This window comes from Sorghum bicolor, chromosome 8, assembly GCF_000003195.3.
Source record: "Sorghum bicolor cultivar BTx623 chromosome 8, Sorghum_bicolor_NCBIv3, whole genome shotgun sequence".
Taxonomy (NCBI): Eukaryota; Viridiplantae; Streptophyta; class Magnoliopsida; order Poales; family Poaceae; genus Sorghum; species Sorghum bicolor.
In genome coordinates, this window is record NC_012877.2 from 4,802,402 (window position 1) to 4,820,293 (window position 17,892).

At 41.5% G+C, this 17,892-nt stretch overlaps 1 long non-coding RNA gene across 2 annotated transcripts; it reads left to right on the top strand.

Moving 5' to 3' along the window:
• LOC110429553 lies at positions 2,372-6,851 on the top strand. 2 transcript variants are annotated; one of them, XR_002446626.1, is made up of 5 exons: positions 2,372-2,725; positions 3,080-3,299; positions 3,835-4,074; positions 4,168-4,206; positions 4,289-6,851. It is a non-coding gene; the product is annotated as an uncharacterized LOC110429553 (long non-coding RNA). The 2 variants fall into 2 exon arrangements; XR_002446625.1 differs by lacking the exon at positions 4,168-4,206.

Below are 17,892 nucleotides of genomic sequence, written 5' to 3' on the forward strand. Positions count from 1 at the left end.
GTACAACTAAACAAGGCCTTAGCTTTGTGCTGGGTAGCTAGCTTTTATGTGTACTGTCCTTACCTTGATCATCACTTCGGAGCGGGGATTGGTGTGGGTCGCAGTGTTGAAGGGCTTGTCGTTCCGGTACACCAGAACGTTCGAACGCCGTTCCGGTACTGGAACCGCTAGCTCTTGATGATGACTTGTTACTAAACGATTGGTCTCTAACATCAAGATCCAAGATGATGACTTGGTTCAGGTCGATGTGGAAGACGGTTAATTAATATATAGCAGTAGGAGTTTCACTTCGTTAGCCAGGCTCTCTGTACGTGTGGATGCATGTCATGCATGATGTACGTTCCAAGCACGTATAGTTGTCCAGAGGAGCGTGGGCTGTACAGGAGAGAAGCTACATGTTAATTAGAGGGTATAAATGCACCTCTTAAAAATTATTATAAAAACAGTGATTATATCTAAAATTTTATCATATATATATATATATATTACTCTGTAGCTGCCTACAAAATAACTAATTTTGTAGTAGCCACTTTGAGTTACGATAATTACTACATTAATTTATAAAATTATAGTAACTCCTTACTAAATGGTTTACTATAACATTACGGTAAATATCTCCATGCGTTAAAGTAACCCAATTATACCTACCCACAAGCTAAATGCATTCTCCTCTAATTTGCTCTAGCTTTATCACTGGAGGCTGGACATGGTAGTCGTTTTCTGTTGCGCGTGCTCCCTTAGACGACAGTTGGACTAGGGGTTTGTCTTCACAGAACAAGAGTGGGGCCTTGTTTAGTTCTGAAAAGTGAAAAGTTTTTGGTACTGTAGCACTTTCGTTTGTTTGTGACAAATATTATCCAATTATTTTTTTTAAAGAGAATATTATCTAATTATAGACTAAGTAGAATTAAAATATTATCTAATTATGGACTAAAGGGACTGGGCAAAGCTGCCTTGAAAGTCACGGTAAGCAGGGGTTCATGCCGATGCCGGACAACTATAGTTGGCGACGGCGTACGTCGTTGCACGCGGTGCTGGAACATTCTTGCATCGTGGTTTCCACATACTGTGCCTTTCATGCCTTGTGAACATATGCGACAGTTTTCTCTTGTCGGTAAGTGTTAGGCCTTGTTCAGTTCGCAAAAACTGGTGAAAAACGGCACTGTAGCACTTTCGTTTTTATTTGACAAACATTGTCCAATTATAGAGTAACTAGGCTCAAAAGATTCATCTCGCGGTTTACAGATGAACTGTGCAAATAGTTTTTGTTTTCATGTATATTTAATGGTCTATGCATATGTCGCAAGATTCGATGTGACGGAGAATCTTGAAAATTTTTGCGAACTAAACAAGGCCTTAGTAAAAGATGGTTTATTATGATTTGGAGAGAGAGAGTTTTACTATTGCCGTCAGTTTTACAGACCAATTATATACATTGTGAGCTTACCTCGCCTTTTGTGCGTTTAACTTATTACGCCCGTATGGCAAAGCCGAGGCTTACCTAGCTTGATGATACAGGTCACATCTAGCGTTTATAGATTAGAAAAGCGATACATACTGTAAATTTCAGTCTAATTAAAATATATATAGATAAAAATGACGACTCACACCCAAACTAGCACACATAATTGGTTTCGTTTAACATTTTGGTACACGCAACAGCACTATACGTCCGATAACCACAAACGGGCCTCAACCGCATCACAGGCTACGACTACTCGCTTCTGTGCATAAGTAATAGGGGTCTGCGATGTGACCACATCACATACGAACAATTAATTGAAGCAATGACAAATATATGGCACCCTCTGATAACAATAATCACAGACAGGTAGAAAGACTTTACTACTCAAAGCTGCTTTATATACTCATCACCAATAAATTGCAGGGTTCATCATGACAGGGGCTTTTGCTCATGGAGCTATTTTTTTCTTCGTGTGTCTCTAAATATAGTTAAAGAATTGTCCTTGGTTAATGTGTCACAGACAGTTTGCAAACGTCTCTGGTATGTATTTAAGCTTGTTGATTACCTGACTGTGGTATGTGTATCACAGGTGGTTTATTACCCATCTGTGATGTGGGTGTCCATCACAGACTCCAACTCTCATATGATTACCCATCTCTGATATGGTTACTACCCATCTATGATATATCCCATATCAAAGGTGGTTATTTGATCTGGCCCGTCTGTATGAATCCAATATCACATATGGGTAATTGATCTGGCCTTCTGTTTTTTGTTTTGGTCCACATATGTGCCACTATAGGGGCAGATCCAAAGGGGGAGGCTGGGTGGGCTCCAGCCCTCCTATGAGTCTAATTTATTCATTTACATTAGTGTTAATTAGTCATTGAGAGCGCGGGCGCCGTATCCCCTCCGTGAGAGCGCCCCAATCCCTCCCTCCGTCAGTGAGAGCGTCGTCCGCTGCGAGACCGTCCGCGACAGCTCCGTCCTTGAGCACCGTCCGTGCGAGCTCCGTCCGCGACAACTCCGTCCGCGTGAGCCCCGTCCTCAAGCGTCGCCCGCGTTCGCAGCCGTCCGTGCGAGCGCCGTCCGCGACAGCGCCGTCCTCGAGCGCCGTCCTCCGACACGGTGGATTTGGCCTTCCTCCGACGTCGCCCTCGCCCGCCGACCTCACTAGACATCGCACCCGTGTTGTCACCGTCACCCTCGCTGTTGCGAGCCGCGGCTGCCCTCGCCTGCTGCACGAGCTCTGTGATCCCGGTGAGTGCTGCCGCTGTCTGCTTCCCCTCTCCCTACTCCCCCTACCCTGGATGTGTTGTTGCCAATCTACCAAGTTGCTCGGAGCTGCAGACTCTAAATCTTCTCCCCGCCTCCCCTCTCGCCGCTCACTCATATTTCGCCTGTCGGGGCCCACACCTATGCCTGTGCGCCTGCTTGCCGTGGTAGCAGGCTGCTGGCCAGCGGGGCGGCTATGGTAGCGGTCACCAGCCAACATATCTTGGTCACAGAAGGGGCAGAGGATGAGGCACTGCCAAGGGAGCAGGCAATGGCATTCATGGCAGACTCCGTTTCGCTCGGTGCAGATCTAAGTTGTTGATGTTTCTCTCCGCGCAGATGTAATAGGCAGAGGCTATGGTGGCGGTGGTCCCTGTGCATTCGCCTGGCTCCGGTGAGGAATCGGCGTGGGGCCAAGTGCAGGGGCCGTGTGGGGCCATTGGGCGCTGGACGGGGCAGCAGGGCCGCGGGCACCGCCGCGGCGCGCGGGCTCAGAGGAGGACGAGGACCAGGGCCCAGCATGCTACATCCCCGTCAAGGCCTACTTCCTGTCCACCAGGTAAGCACGCAGACCCGCTCCCGCGCTTGCTCGATAGGTGTTTCATGATTTATCAGCGAGGAAGAGGAGCACGGCAGTGATCTAAACAACATGCAAGCAGAGCACGACAATGATCCAAACTTTTCTTTCTATTCATAGTGTTGTTCCCATTAAATATATTGCTTGGAGAGCATGTCGTGTCTTAAAGAAAACCTGAACAAACATTATTTGCTTGGGATAATATCACTTGGACCTGATAATGGATGATTAGTGTAGAAGTTGTTACCATGATTGTTTTTCCTCAAGATTTTTTTGCTCTGTGGGGAATAAATGGACGAACTGAGGCATGTGAATATACTTCTTTGTGTAATATAGCATAAGCATTATTGCGGCATACATTCGAAAATAGATAGCCCATCAGTAACTTCACTTTGCTTTGTAAATTGATGTCATTCTGGATTTACATGGTAACCTTTTTTGCACCAAATAATGCTAATTTCAATGGGTCAATATTGTAAGATCACTCGTATGAACTACCAAATGATGGTAATTTCAGGTCCACTCATCTATGGATGCACTAAAAGCCTGTGTTTGAACAAATTCAGAGCCAAACTAAGAGCAAGGGCTCCAATGTATGAACTACCTACTGCCGGACATCAAGTGCAGTGTCTTCTTGCCACAGTAGGAAATGAGTGCCAGCCTCAACGCTAACGATGTGAGCGCGGTGGCATGCCTCCACACAGGGTAGAGGTGGAAGAGCAGCAACCCCAACCAGTAAACCATGCTCGTTTGGGAGGTGAGCTCGTAATCTCGGCTTCTGGCTGGGTGCTGATTCATTTGTATAAGATTAATAGAAAGTTCTTATTTTCTTTCTATTTGGGTTTCATAGATCAAAAAATGGAGAGTGATTGTCACATACCTGTCAAAGGTGCTTAGTTAAGTGGTCACTGTTCCAATTTCTTTTTCTTTCTCTAGAGCAGATAAGCCAATTGTGTGTATGTTTATTGCAGGTTACACAAAACGAGATCGTGGATATGTTTAGGTCAGCAGGGTTTGTCTGGATGTGTCGATTCCACGTAAGTCTGGTGAAGGGTATGTATGGAAAAAAAAGCGCCACAGATCGACAAACAGGTTACCAATGTACATTGATTTTGCATTGTAGCTGTTTGCTTCATCTCTATCAACCCTCCTATTTTTGTATGGAAATATCAAATCCTATGTGTCAGTCTCTTGTATATTTTTTTTTATTGTTACCCAAATCCATCACTAAACTTAGCTCATTCGTGTGACTTGGTATGGTTGGTTGGACTGGGCTCTTGCCTTATGTCATTTAGGGTCCACCACCGGCAACAGAGGACATCCAATCTTGCCACATTGATCTTTCAGTGATCAATCTCGGCTTGGTATCTTTCAGTGATCAATCCCGTGAACGTATAGGTACCGACTACCTTCTATCTTCATGGTGAAAGGTGTCTTTTTGATATGCACTATAATTGGCAGATGTCCTCCTGTAAAGAAGATATTACTAGCCAACCTAATATGTTTGAGTGGTAACCTACTATTTGTCAACTTTTTTTGGTGTAGTTGTGCAGACAAATTTGTGGAGGAATACGATAAGGAATTAAAAACTCTTTTCTTTTTTCTGATTGGTGAATACTGGAATAGCCTTTTCTAACTTATGAATAGTTTACCGCACATATTATGCTTGTACAATAAAAATGCAAATTGAATTCAATTGATGTTTTTGTTAGTTTATCAGTTTACTTTTTTCATTGCAATTTTTAGCTAAACCATAACTTAGAGAAATTTTCCTTTTTTAGTTAACAATAGATAGAATTTACTTTACATAGTTTTTTTTCCTTTTTTAACCTTAGAGGACACTTTAGCTGACAGAATGTGTCAGGTTAAGTAAAACTTTACTGTAATGAAGATGAGTGTGTGAGATGAGTGAGGTCTCGATCTGCCTTTGAAACCTTCATGTGTGTGAGATGAGTGAGATCTCTGTCCGCCTTGTGCCTTTGCAGCTGTTGTTTAGCCCTCAGCGAACTGGCTGGCATCTAGAAGACACTGACGGTCAAGCTTTTTATTTATTTTGGATTTTGGATATTGAGAAATAGGAGAATGCCTAGAAGCAGCAAGATGAACTGAGAAAGTTGAACCTCAGAAACTGTATGACCTGAACAATAACACTAATTTGTTCATCTTCTCATGTTTGCATGATCATTTTCCTTTTGTCTATAGAGACTAGAGAAGTACTATTCTGTTTCAGCAAAGCAGTAGGTCTGAACTCTGAAGGTTAAAGAGTAGTGGATAGCTAATGCAGTGGCACAAGCAGTAATAGTTCATAGTTTTTTCTATAAAAAAATTCTGATTTTCAGGAGTAGTGGCTTTAGAAGTCCAATTATACAGTTTGTATACTTGATAATATTAGTATACCAGAACTATATTACCAAGCATGATGGACTTTGTGTCTCGCTTGACTTTGGATCAGCTTGATCTTGAATTCCAATATATAGGATCAGTCGGCTTAGTGTTTGCTATTTGGTGGCCTATTGTATCACATCTTGTTTAGCTTTTCATGATTGTGGCCTAAGATTTATGTGTCAATTTTACTTTTTAATATGATAAATGGCAGCTATATCTTTGTTTGAATCTGCCTGTAGGTTGCTGCTTTAATCTCTGTTTTTCAGCAAAAAAAAGAAGTAGCATGGATTTCAAAGCAGAAAAGAGGAGCAAATGAATGTGCCATGTCAAAACAAAGATGACAATATGCTGCTACAGATGTATTTCTTTTCATGCATTGATGCTGCTTAGTAATTTGCTTCTATAGTTAGTTGTGTTTCACTTCTCAACTCCAACGGACAAAACTAATCTTTTGTTTTCTTAAATAAGTGCATACTAATGTTTGGGTGATCAAATCTTTATTGGTGCAGTACCAAGACAAAAATAATATGTTAACCCTCATCAGACTCATTTTGGCACCATATTTACAGAGATCAATGCAGAGACTGAGTAAATGGATATTTAGGTCAACAACTTACGAAGCAATACCTGTGGTTGTTATGATGTGTATACAGCAGCGACATAGCCACCGCCACATTTGCCTCCTTGCATGGATGGGGTTGTTGGGCTCCCCGTTGGCAGAGCCTAATGGGTGGCTACCAAAGTTGCCTGTGCGTGTCCTATGGAGCTATAATCAAATGAAAAATGTCCTTGCTATGGAGCTGGTAGTGGACCTACACTTCCATCAGTAAGAGGTGCCACAGTCGGTTCAAGAAGTTGGTTTGGTATGATAGAAATGACAGCATGTCCCTCCAAATGAGAAGGGGGTGAAATCAGTGATGGACAGTGTTTAATTAGTGTCATTGGAAAATACTTGATGTGGATTTACTGAGCTTCTCATGCTTAGATCTCATTGTCGAGCTTAGATTTTTTTTCACTGTATTCCAAATTAGTGATCCTTGCAATATTGATTTTAACAGAGACTAGCTGGAACTTCATTATTAGTTGCAAGGTCATATGTGCTTTGCAATTTAAAATTCACAATAAGATATGACATGTGGCAATTTCTAATTTTGTATTTGACTTGCAAAGGTGCCAGGAGGTTTTGGAGACAGAGGAGTCCAAGGGAAAATTCTTGCTACAAAATATATGCTGAGACTTCTATATCTTGGCATTTGCTTAGGTATGCAAATTGCAGTGATTGAGTTTGTATGTTCTATCATGAAGTTGCACGATGCTAACAACACAGAGTTATCTTTTGTATTCTAAAGTGAGGAAACAACAAACAAAATGTCACTTTAACGTCGATATTTAATTTCACAATATTTTTATCTTATCGTGCGATCTGTGTATTTCTAATATAAAAGTTTTGCTATTCCGTGGCAATGCACGGGCACACTACCTAGTGTGGGGGTATAAACCCCTATACCCTCATGGGCCTATATGGGCCGCACCGTCAGAGGTGGCTCGGCCCACAGGATGAAGACGTGCGGCGCACGACTGGTCGGCGTGTACCGCAAGGCTACAAGATATTATACCAAATAGGATACTTTGCTTGTAACTCTGTCCCTTTAGGATATATAAGGAGGGGCAGGGTCTCCTAGAGGACAGGTCAACTCACATTATTCTCTCAACACAATCCAATACAATCAGACGCAGGACGTAGGTATTACGCCCACACGGCGGCCGAACCTGGATAAAAACCTTGTCTGTGTCTTGCGTCACCATCAAGTTCGTAGCTTGCGCACCGTCTACCGATAAACTACTACCGTGGGTATACCCCAAGGTAGACTGCCGACACCTAGTACTCATATAAAATAGCATCATCTCACATGTCATCAAAGTAGTAGGCCTAGACATTCGGTATTACTGTACCGATGTACGTCTTGGTTCCCACACAAATTCAGTTCCTTGGGAAACAGGTATCCATCTGTTCCTTTAAAAAATCGGTAGCGAGAAAATTCGGTTTCGGTTTGGTTTGGTATTTACTGAAAAATACGGAACTTTTCACAAAGACATGTAACAGCATATTCAAAAGTCACTTTTCACATGATTTCATAGAGAATAATAGTGTCAAATACATACATATAATAGTCCACAAGATTATAAAGAGTAGAGTACCACAAATACATAATATAATAGTATACAATAGTACAATCAATAATGTAAAATAACACTCACACTCAGCACATTTCAAATAGTTCATTAAATTTGGTTTACTGAGGTAAAGAACCAACCTAGGAATTAGGAACCGAATAGGGAACCAAAAAATCGGTTTCAGTATTTTTGGTTCAGTTCTCGATATTTTTTTGTTTGGTTTTCTATTCTTGGCATTTTTTGCCTAGGCCTACAAATCAGCATATACAGTAGCACTGCTCCGCAGAGAGGTCGTAGGCAATCTCTCTTTCAACATCATGTTTAGATCATAGGCAACTCTTTAAATGTTGACTTGTATGAGTTGGAACCCCCTTTCGGATCAATTACCTAGTAGACTAAGAATGCGGAAATCTTTTCTCGAATATTGTGCGGTGTGTATATCTTCTTTCATGGTTGATGTCAGGGCTTTAGATTCCTATACATGTATTGAAGAAAATACATGTTTCAAAAATAAAGGCCAACTGCATAGTACATTGCAGTTTACATGAGAGATGCAGACATACCACAACATGTTGTATGTTTGTGTTTCCATGGACGCCATCATGTGGTGTGCCACAGCTGGTGCCAAGGGAATGCTGATGGCACTGCAAAAGGATAAACTTGAAAGTTTAGAGTTAATTTTGCGCTGTTATTTTGTGTTCTCGCAAGTTTAGGGATTTATTTGCCTGATCCGACTGTCCTTTTGTTTTATAGATTTTTCACCAAAGTGGTAACATACTGCAAAATTACATGACAGAGTGAGATTTCTAAAATTCCTTTACATGACACAAAGGTGACACTTTTTTTGTTCTTGACATTCATTGATTCCCCATGCATTGTTTTTACTCTAAAATAATTGAAACGTTGAAAATACAGTCAGTTCCAAATTTAAAATCTTTTTTTTTCGTATGAACTAAGGATCTCAAATATATTTACCCAACTTTTATCTCTCTATCTCTCCCCTACAATGCTCTCTTCTTATTGCTAAACGCCTAGATAGCGTCAACAAACCCAGGCACAGCCAAGGTTGTCCCTTTTATGGTTGTCCCTTGCTTGACTTGCAACACTAAAACTTTTTCATCTTTTTTATATCAAAACTTTTGTAACTAACAAATAGATAACTTATTACCAATTCTCAAAAAAATGATAACTTATATACTATCTCCAACAACCATAACCTATCGTCCTTTGGGTAGCACTACAGGCAAAAGGTTCAATACCTATTTGAACTTTGTCTAACTCTCAAGAAAGTGTCGATGTGAAGAGATCCCAGTGAGCTGTGATTGGATTTGGATCATCACATTCTTAAGGTTGACTACATCAAAACGTATTTCCCTGTCCGTGTCGATTGAGGACTGTCCGTGTCGATTGAGGACTGTCCGTTCACATACTTGCTTATGGGAGCGAGAAGACTCATTAATCTCTTGTTGTGGGTTCTAGCTCTTTTCGGACCGACTAATAGGAGTGGAGTGGATTGGTCTTGTTTGCACCTAAGGTGCAGATGAGGCGTGTGTTTTGGGATACCTAGTTGGGATACATTGATTCACAAATCGCTGTTGTTATCAGCGGTACGACGTAGATATGGCCTAGCACTATAGTAAGAATTGGAAAGGTGGATGTTGGTAAAATGGTTCTGCTTGCTCAACTCTTGCTTGAAAGTAGAACATGCACTTATCTAGAATGGTTAGCTAATGAAGTAAACTTTATAGCTAAATAAAATGAAATCTAAGGATGAACTCTTAGTAATGCTTTTTACAAAATAAATAGCGCACCAGCCATAAAGCCTTTTTTATAATCCTTGAGAGTCGGGAATATATCCCTTCGAATAAGTCTTGCGAGTACATTGTGTACTCAGGGTTTATTTTACCCTGTTGCAGGTGCAGCTTGAGGAGTTGTCTTGTATGGAGGATTCTGCTAGTAGGCACAGTTGGATGTCCTTGTATCGTCTCTGTAGGTTTATTTTTGCTATTTTATTTATGCACTCTGAACCTTGGTATTGTAATAAATAAATTTCAAGACTTGTTGTATGAAATGGATTAAGTATTGTAAGCTCTACTCATTGTTGAATTCTCGATGTAAACATGGATTTTTCGAGTTCTCCCGTTGGGTGTGCTCGACGCAACTGACTAAAATAGCTATCTTGTGGGATGATTAGTATCTAATGGAAGACAAGTACTCTAAAAGTGTGTTATTTTGAGCGGTTCTGCACATAATGGCTAGCCCATGAGTGAAACATTATAAATAGAAGGTGCCCGAGTTTAGGGTGCTCTCTCTTGCTAATCTAAATACTTGAGGCATACTTTGAGCTAGAGAACATCCACTCCACTCATATCCTTGCTTGATTGCTTATCCTAGTGAGATTTAGTGACATTCAATTGCATTGCATTGAGACTTCTATCTAGTGGCACTTGATCCTTGAGTTTGTTGTGGATTTCTTGTTACTCTTATGTATTTCCCGACACCCTAGATGGCTTGGAGCAGCGGTGGTGTTAAGCTCATGATTGGAGATTGTTTCAAGCCTCACCAAGTGATTTGTGAGGGGTTCTTGAGCCTTCTCTGTGGGAGATCGTAATTAGCTACTCTAGTAGATGTGTGGCATCCACTGATGATTTGGCTTTGGATTGTCAATTAGCTCGTGATCCATCTAGTAGGTGTATTGCTACAATGAGGACTAGCTTGTCGAGAAGCAAGTGAACCTCGGTAAAAAAATCGTGTGTCATCTCTTGCCGAGCATTTCATCTTGGATATGCAATCGTGATTGATTCTTGGTTATATCTCTACTCATCAACATCGTATAAGAATCTTCACTCACTCCTTTACTTGCTTGCCTTGCTTGTTGTGTAGCTTGGTTTCTTGGTTAAGGAGTAGAGCTAGGTGGTGTCTTGCCTTGACTTGTTGGTGTGATTTGGTGTTTAGCCTTGTACGAGACTTGTGTAGGTGGTTTACATAGCTTAGTTGTGCTAGTGCTAGAATATCTTCACCATTTGTTTTACTAACACACTTGTTTAGTTGAGCTTGTAGATTTTTAAATAGGCTATTCACCCTTACCTCTAGCCATTTGGACATTACAAAGAGCGGATGAGGGGCATACCTCCTCCGACGAGCCGCCTCTGCTAGATCTGCACCGCTGGCCCTCCATGTCATCGGATCCACACACTGTCAAGCCCTCCACCATCATTGGCTAGGGCGCCTTCCTTGAGCATCGTGACTGGGTACCGAGCATGGCCTCCTGGTCGAGAGAGAGGAGTACCGAGAGGGAGAGAGTGAGAGCGCCAGCGGATCTGAGAGAGAGGAACGGAAAGGGGAGGGGGCTAGGTTGGAGCGGCTCTGGGAGAGAGCAACCCTAAGTGTCGCTTATCTATGAGCCCGGGGGAGGATGGATGTGGGATTTTGCTTGGGATGTGAACTAGGCCACTATTTGTGGAGGTGGGCTTTATAGTGTGCCCGCCTCTAAAAATGAATTTTTAGAGGTGGTTGTTTTAAGATGATCACCTCCAAAAATATATGAGTTTTGGAGGCAGTTGTCTTAATATGCTCGCCTCCATAAATTGATTTTAGGAGGCAACCAAAAGTGCATGTCTTGGTAAGTAAAAAATGCCCGCCTTCGTTAATCGCAGGCATTTACCGAGGTGGTTGAATTTTATGACCGCCTCCATTAATAAAAGTACACCATCTTGCAAAATGATTTGTGTAGTAGTGCTTGGCCCACCCACGCCATAGTATGAGTGCATGAGGGAAAAGAGAGCGAGGGCCATAGCTGATTAGGGTTTTAGATAGGCTTATATATGAGTTGTTTTCCCTATTGTTGATCCTATCCATCCATCTCAAATCAACGATCATGATTCCCTCACGCTTCGTTAGTACTCCCTCCGTTCCAAATTATTGTAAGTCATTTTGACTTTTGTATATTGATTTTGCTATATATCTAGATATACATATGTCTAGATACGTAGCAAAATCTATATATATATATATCAGAAAAGTCAAAGCTGACTTACCATTTGAAATGGAGGGAGTACTTAGTATTATGGGATAGCCGGTAAGAAAAAGGGCATACATGCAGGATTGAGAGGTATAGCATGCATATAGTCCCTCCATCCTCTAATATAGCACATTGTAGTATTTGAAATTTGTCCTAAAATATCAGGGGTTCAACGGAAAAAAAAAATAATATTTACTAAATGAAATACTTGATTTAGGACTTGCCATATTTTTGTATAAAGAGAACTGAGAGCCAACCCTTTAATCATAAAGATTAGAATTGGATTTCAATATAATAGATTAGGAAGTTAAGTGATGCATGCGTGTCTATTACTGTACACTCTATAAGAATGACTAGAATGTGGTTCATTTCAGGACGGTGAGGAGTACCGCATATATATTATCTCACTCACACAGCTTTTTAAGTAGGCATATGAGAAGCTGTATACTGAAAATATATTATACTCCTCTATCCCTAAAAACTTCAATTCATAGAGTTGTGTTAAGTCAAAATTTTTAAACTTCGACCGAATTTCTAGAAAAAACCACTAATACAATAAAGTTTCGCACAAGCGGTTCCAAACCTATTTCTACAAGCGTTTCTCAGACCCGCCAGCACTGGGCCACAGGCGGTTCAGTTAAGATAACCGCATGTGGAAATCTATTTCCACAGGCGGTGGAAAGGCTTGTCCAGAAAATATAACTGAGTTTTAAAAATAGGTAAAAAAAGGTTTTAATCATGGGGAAGGCCCACTAGCCAGTCGCGACTCATGCATTTTTCGCATAACATCACGTGCTCCGCAGCCGATAGGATTCAAACCCGCAACCTCTCTCTTACACATAACCTCCTCTACCACTCCACCCATTACTCACTTGTGTTTATACTAGAATTTGGTTCCTCACGTATTATCCTAAACCGAGCAAATATTGATTGTTTGAGGCGCTAACCGGATTCAAATGAAAAATTTGTCAACTATAAAGTTATATAACTTTTTAAGATCTACAACTTTTATATTGGTAGTTTCTCCATTCGAGGTAATTTACAAAATTTGAATTTCAAATTTGATAAATTCGAACATAGTTTGTGTAACACCCGATTTTAAGAACAAAATCAAATATGCACCATATGTGAGTTTTAGAAGACAAGCCTCACATATAGCTACAAATAAGAGGTAATATCAAAGGACAATGCATAAATTACATAGCGTACATAGTAAATCAGAAACAACGTTAGGCAGCAAACCACGGAATATAACTCCAAACTTCTATAGGATCTGACTGGTTGATCACAAGCCCAATACTTCTCCTGAGGTGTGGGGGAGATAGCAAGAGTGAGTCCATGACGAACTCCGCAAGTATAACAACTAGATTGTATAGATTCCACAATCTCATGATCAATGTGACATAAATAATATAGAGCATTAAACAATAATCAATGAGTTTCTTAACACAAGATTCATCACCCTTAATGTAAGAGTTCCCAAGGCCGCTCGTGACCGTGAGCACGGCTAGTATACCAGTTTTTAACACTCTGCAGAGGTTGTACATCTTTACCCATGAGTCATGATTTACCCTTTCGCCTGAGGTGATCAGCCTCGTAACCCACTACCAAGGTAGGTCGGCAGGGATCACTATGAAATCTTTCAAAGGTTCGTCTAACAAGTTAGGGCCGCTTGGTTTCGTTAGTCAGTCCGTGTGATTCTACCCCGCAGGGGATCCACGGTCTGCTATCCCCCATTTGCGCCACACGGGTAACCTCTAACAAGCTAGAAAAGTTACTCATACTTGACTAAAGCCAGAGCCATTATAGCCCTCATGGTTGCACTTTCATCTCGGTTATCACTTACGAATAAATCCTCAAGTTGTTAAAAAGTCATTATTATCATTTGTTGCTTTATATCAATCTAGTCACAAGATCATGGTCACAGAATTAAAACCCAAATGCTATACTTGCCTTGATCCAATTGCTCCTGCTGATCTTACTTGTTTCCAAGGCTCTGATCTTGATCACCGAAGTAATGCCCACTGTCTAATCTCGATCATCGATTATCGACACACAAGCATTCAAGGCCACACATACACAAAGCAAACAAAGCTACAATTAGAACAGTACACCAGCAGTAAATAAATTTAAATAAAAGTTTTCCAAAATCATCTACACGCTGCTACGATCACGTCAACGCAAAATTCACGCAAAACAGAGCTACGACGCGAAATCTACGCATTAAACGGGACTGCAAAGGCTATCTACACACTTGTATTTAACTAGGAAATCTATCAGTGGTGAATCTAAACAACAGTAGTACCAACGCGAAGCTTATAAAATTACGAAACTAACGCAATTTGAACGGATCGAATCGGAGCTAAAACGGAGAGGATATGAATTTTCTAAGATTTTATGTAGAAAAGTAATTAATTAAATAGGATCACGAAATTATAAAGCTTCAAACTGAGTAAATAATATTATTAACATGTAGAGCTCATGATTTCGAATCCAACGCAATTTAAATGGGTCAAATCGGAGTTAAAATAAATATTTTATGAGCTAAATGAAATCAGTGGCAAAACTGTAATATCTGAAAACGTATTTTGAATCTGAGTAAACAATTTTACGCTTTCAATAAACGAAAACGTATTTTGAGAATACACTTTTGGACTGCGGGTTTTATAACCTAAAACTACAGGGGCTCTTTAGCAAATTTACCCTCGAAGGGGTACGGGGCACTCTGGGCCGTTGATCTTGCGATGGACGGCCGAGATTAAGACGCAGAGATGAGAGAGAGGTGGAAAGGTGGCGCGCGGCCGGGGGGAAGGAAGAAGGCGGCGGGGCGCCATTGCCGGCCGGCCCGAGCTCGCCGGAGTAGCCCACTACCACGCTACGGAGCTCGGTTTCACGATCCAAACGCATCGGGAGAGAGAGAAGGTCGCGGCGAACTCGCCCCGGGCTAACTCGCGGCCGGGGAAGGGCTCGCGCTGAGCGGACCGCGGCGGCACCATGCCGGAGACCTCGGAGCTCGCAGCAAGGGCGCGAGAAGGCACCAAACTGCACGGGACTTGGTCGAGAAGAATGCGGGGAAGGAATGGAACTCACCAACGCGAAGATTGGAGGCGGAGGTGGCTCAGAACGGCGGCTTCGCGCGGAGGGTCGCGGCGGCGCTCCGGCGCCGGTTTTTCAGCGCTGATTCGAGTGGAGCAGAGGCAAGGCAAAAAGAAATGGGGGAGGGGAAGGTGCTCGGGTGCGCGGGGGCTCTCCACTTGGAGCCGAGGCGCGGGGGAGAGGGGGAGATCGTGGGCGCCGAGGCTTCGACTTGGCGGTTGAAGTAGAGAAGAGAGGGGAGAAATGGGGGGCGGGCAGTTGGAGAAGGTGAAGGTGACAGGCGGGCCCAGCCTGTCAGCGGGTGAGAGAGGGGAACGGGGAAAGTGGCCGGCTGGGCCGCGGGGGGCGCGGGGGGAAACTGGGCCGAGCAGGCCGAGAGGAGAAGGGGGAGGAAAAAAAATTCCATTTTCTTTTTCAAATACATTTTCCAAATGCATTTTCCAATTGAATTATTAAGCACATTGACATTTTGTTTTTAAAACAATCATCACCATAAAAATGCACCAACATGTTTGCATAAAAAATTTTCTAAACTTATATTAAATTTTGAATTCTCCAAATTTATTTATTTTTCCTATATTTTGATGCTCACAAAATTGACTATAAAATCAAATTCAACTATTTAAAAACAAGCAAATTTTAGGGTGTTACAATTCTACCCCCTTAAAATGAATCTCGTCCTCGAGATTCGGAAGAGGCTCAGATCCTTTGAGAGAAACATGAAAATATCTTGATAATCCTTTCAACTTCACAACTTGCACACCAAGCTTAAACACTTATACTTCAAGGTCACATCTCGTGAACAAAATTTCCATTGAATAACTATTATTCATATTTGAGCAAAGTCCATCTTGACTACTAATTTTTTTTAGCTTACAACTCCAAGAGACATGGAAACTTAATATGCATTTGCCTCCTCAGGTAGCAGTGGACCACCATGATACTCAATTCTTTTTCCTGACGGTGCTCTTAAGAGCATTTTGTACTAGGTACCATAGATCACTCCTTTGTGTGCACACAACCATCCATTACCAAGGACCAAGGGAATACCAAGTGACTCTAGCACAATGAGGTTTACAGTGAAGTTTTCCTTGTTTATGACCAGATTGATATTTGAGCACACCTGATCTGCTTGTATTTCTCCCACTGGGGTTTGAACTAGCAAAGGCTTCCTCGTTGGACACTTCACCCACTCGATCGTCTTTACCAAGTCAGCAGAAATGAAAGAATGCGAAGCACTCGGGTCAAACAGAGCAAAAACTTGCACTGAGTCTACTTGAATATAGCCACCGACCACTTTGGTAACTCCATGAATGTTATGCCTATCCACATTGCTCAGTCTTCCATTGATATAGTCTCGTTGCACCTTATTTCCATGAGTAGGCTTCTTACGGCTTTTCCTTTTTCTCTTTCGCCGTTGTGGATTCTGATTTGATTCACTTCCAACTTGCTCTTCAGTATCATTATTTTGATAGTACTCAGTTTCATCATACTCGTAACATTCTTCAAGGGTAGGATCATCATTCTCTACCCACGTATCAGTAAGAGGCATCATATAGGGCTCCTGATCCATGGGATACTACACTCCCTGTCATCAAGTGACCAACGTCAGTAACACGGCAAGGATAATTGATCATAACCATAGGATATCTTGAGACGACAATTATCACTTCAAAATGCATCATCGTGTGATATCAGGGTACTATCCCCCTTAAGAAAGGTCGACTAGGAGGCACAAGGAAGGTAGCTTGCACTTTTTCTTGACAAGTTATCTTGCATTGAGACCTTTTTGACATCCCAAGGAACTTATGTGCAAGGAAGAAACAAATATCCTGATTTTCCTCGCGATATGAAAATCACCAGCGCAGTAAAATGGACATAACTCTTGTTCTGTTAATCCAATATGGTTATAGCTTATACCGTTAGAAAGCTTAGAGAATTTTCTACAACCTTTCTATAGAACACTTTTCCAAATTCTATAGTTATATTTGTCCAAAACAGCAGGCAACCAAAACTGGTCCACGTTCTTGACAGCACATTTGTATCGTCTTGTGATTTTTGTAACTTCCAAACCATAATAGATATGAGGGTGATTCTTGTGGTCAGAGAAAGATCTTGAAGTCCACTCTCATCCAGAATTTTGTCATGATTTTTATTCATCCAAGATCAGAGACATAAGCCGATAAAGATGAGATACTCTAGAAAGGCACGATAAGGTAACAAGAGAAAAACCAAAACCCAACTATTTATGTCATTAATCCTTATGCCTTAGACATATAAACTAAATGAAATTGTGAAGAAACTCACAAGATCATTACACTCATTACAAAGATCCAAATCAAACATAAACATAAAGACAATTCAACCAAGCAGTAAAGGTTCACAAGGCACACAAACTCGACTTTCGCTGCTAGCGTTTTTATTACACAAGGGCACAAACTCCTATATCTTAAACTCAGTGTGGCTTCTTTCATGATGCATCTATTGATTCCTCTATGGACAAGAGTTTACATAGTGTCCTTCCTGTCGGCAGTGATAACACTTTTTCTTAGATGGATCCTTCGTGAGATCGTTTTCCACTAAGGTGTTGCTCGGTGTGTTATCAACTCGCTGACTCTGAAGGTTTGTCTCTGGCTGGCTAGCTTTCTTCCTAACTTGGTTGATCCTTCGAGGTTGAAACTATTTATAAGTGATGGTCCATCCATCTATGCATACCTCATGAGCAGTGGGGTTAGCTTGAGAAGTTTCTTCATCTCCAAGGTTTGGATTTTCATGGCCAGAGTTCAAAGCTAAATGTGACAACTTAGGATTTGAATGTTGTTCATTTCCCAATGCTGGCTCTAGTGATTTTGCCTTCCTCTTCTTATCCTCATTAGTCCCACAATTTGGTTTTACCTT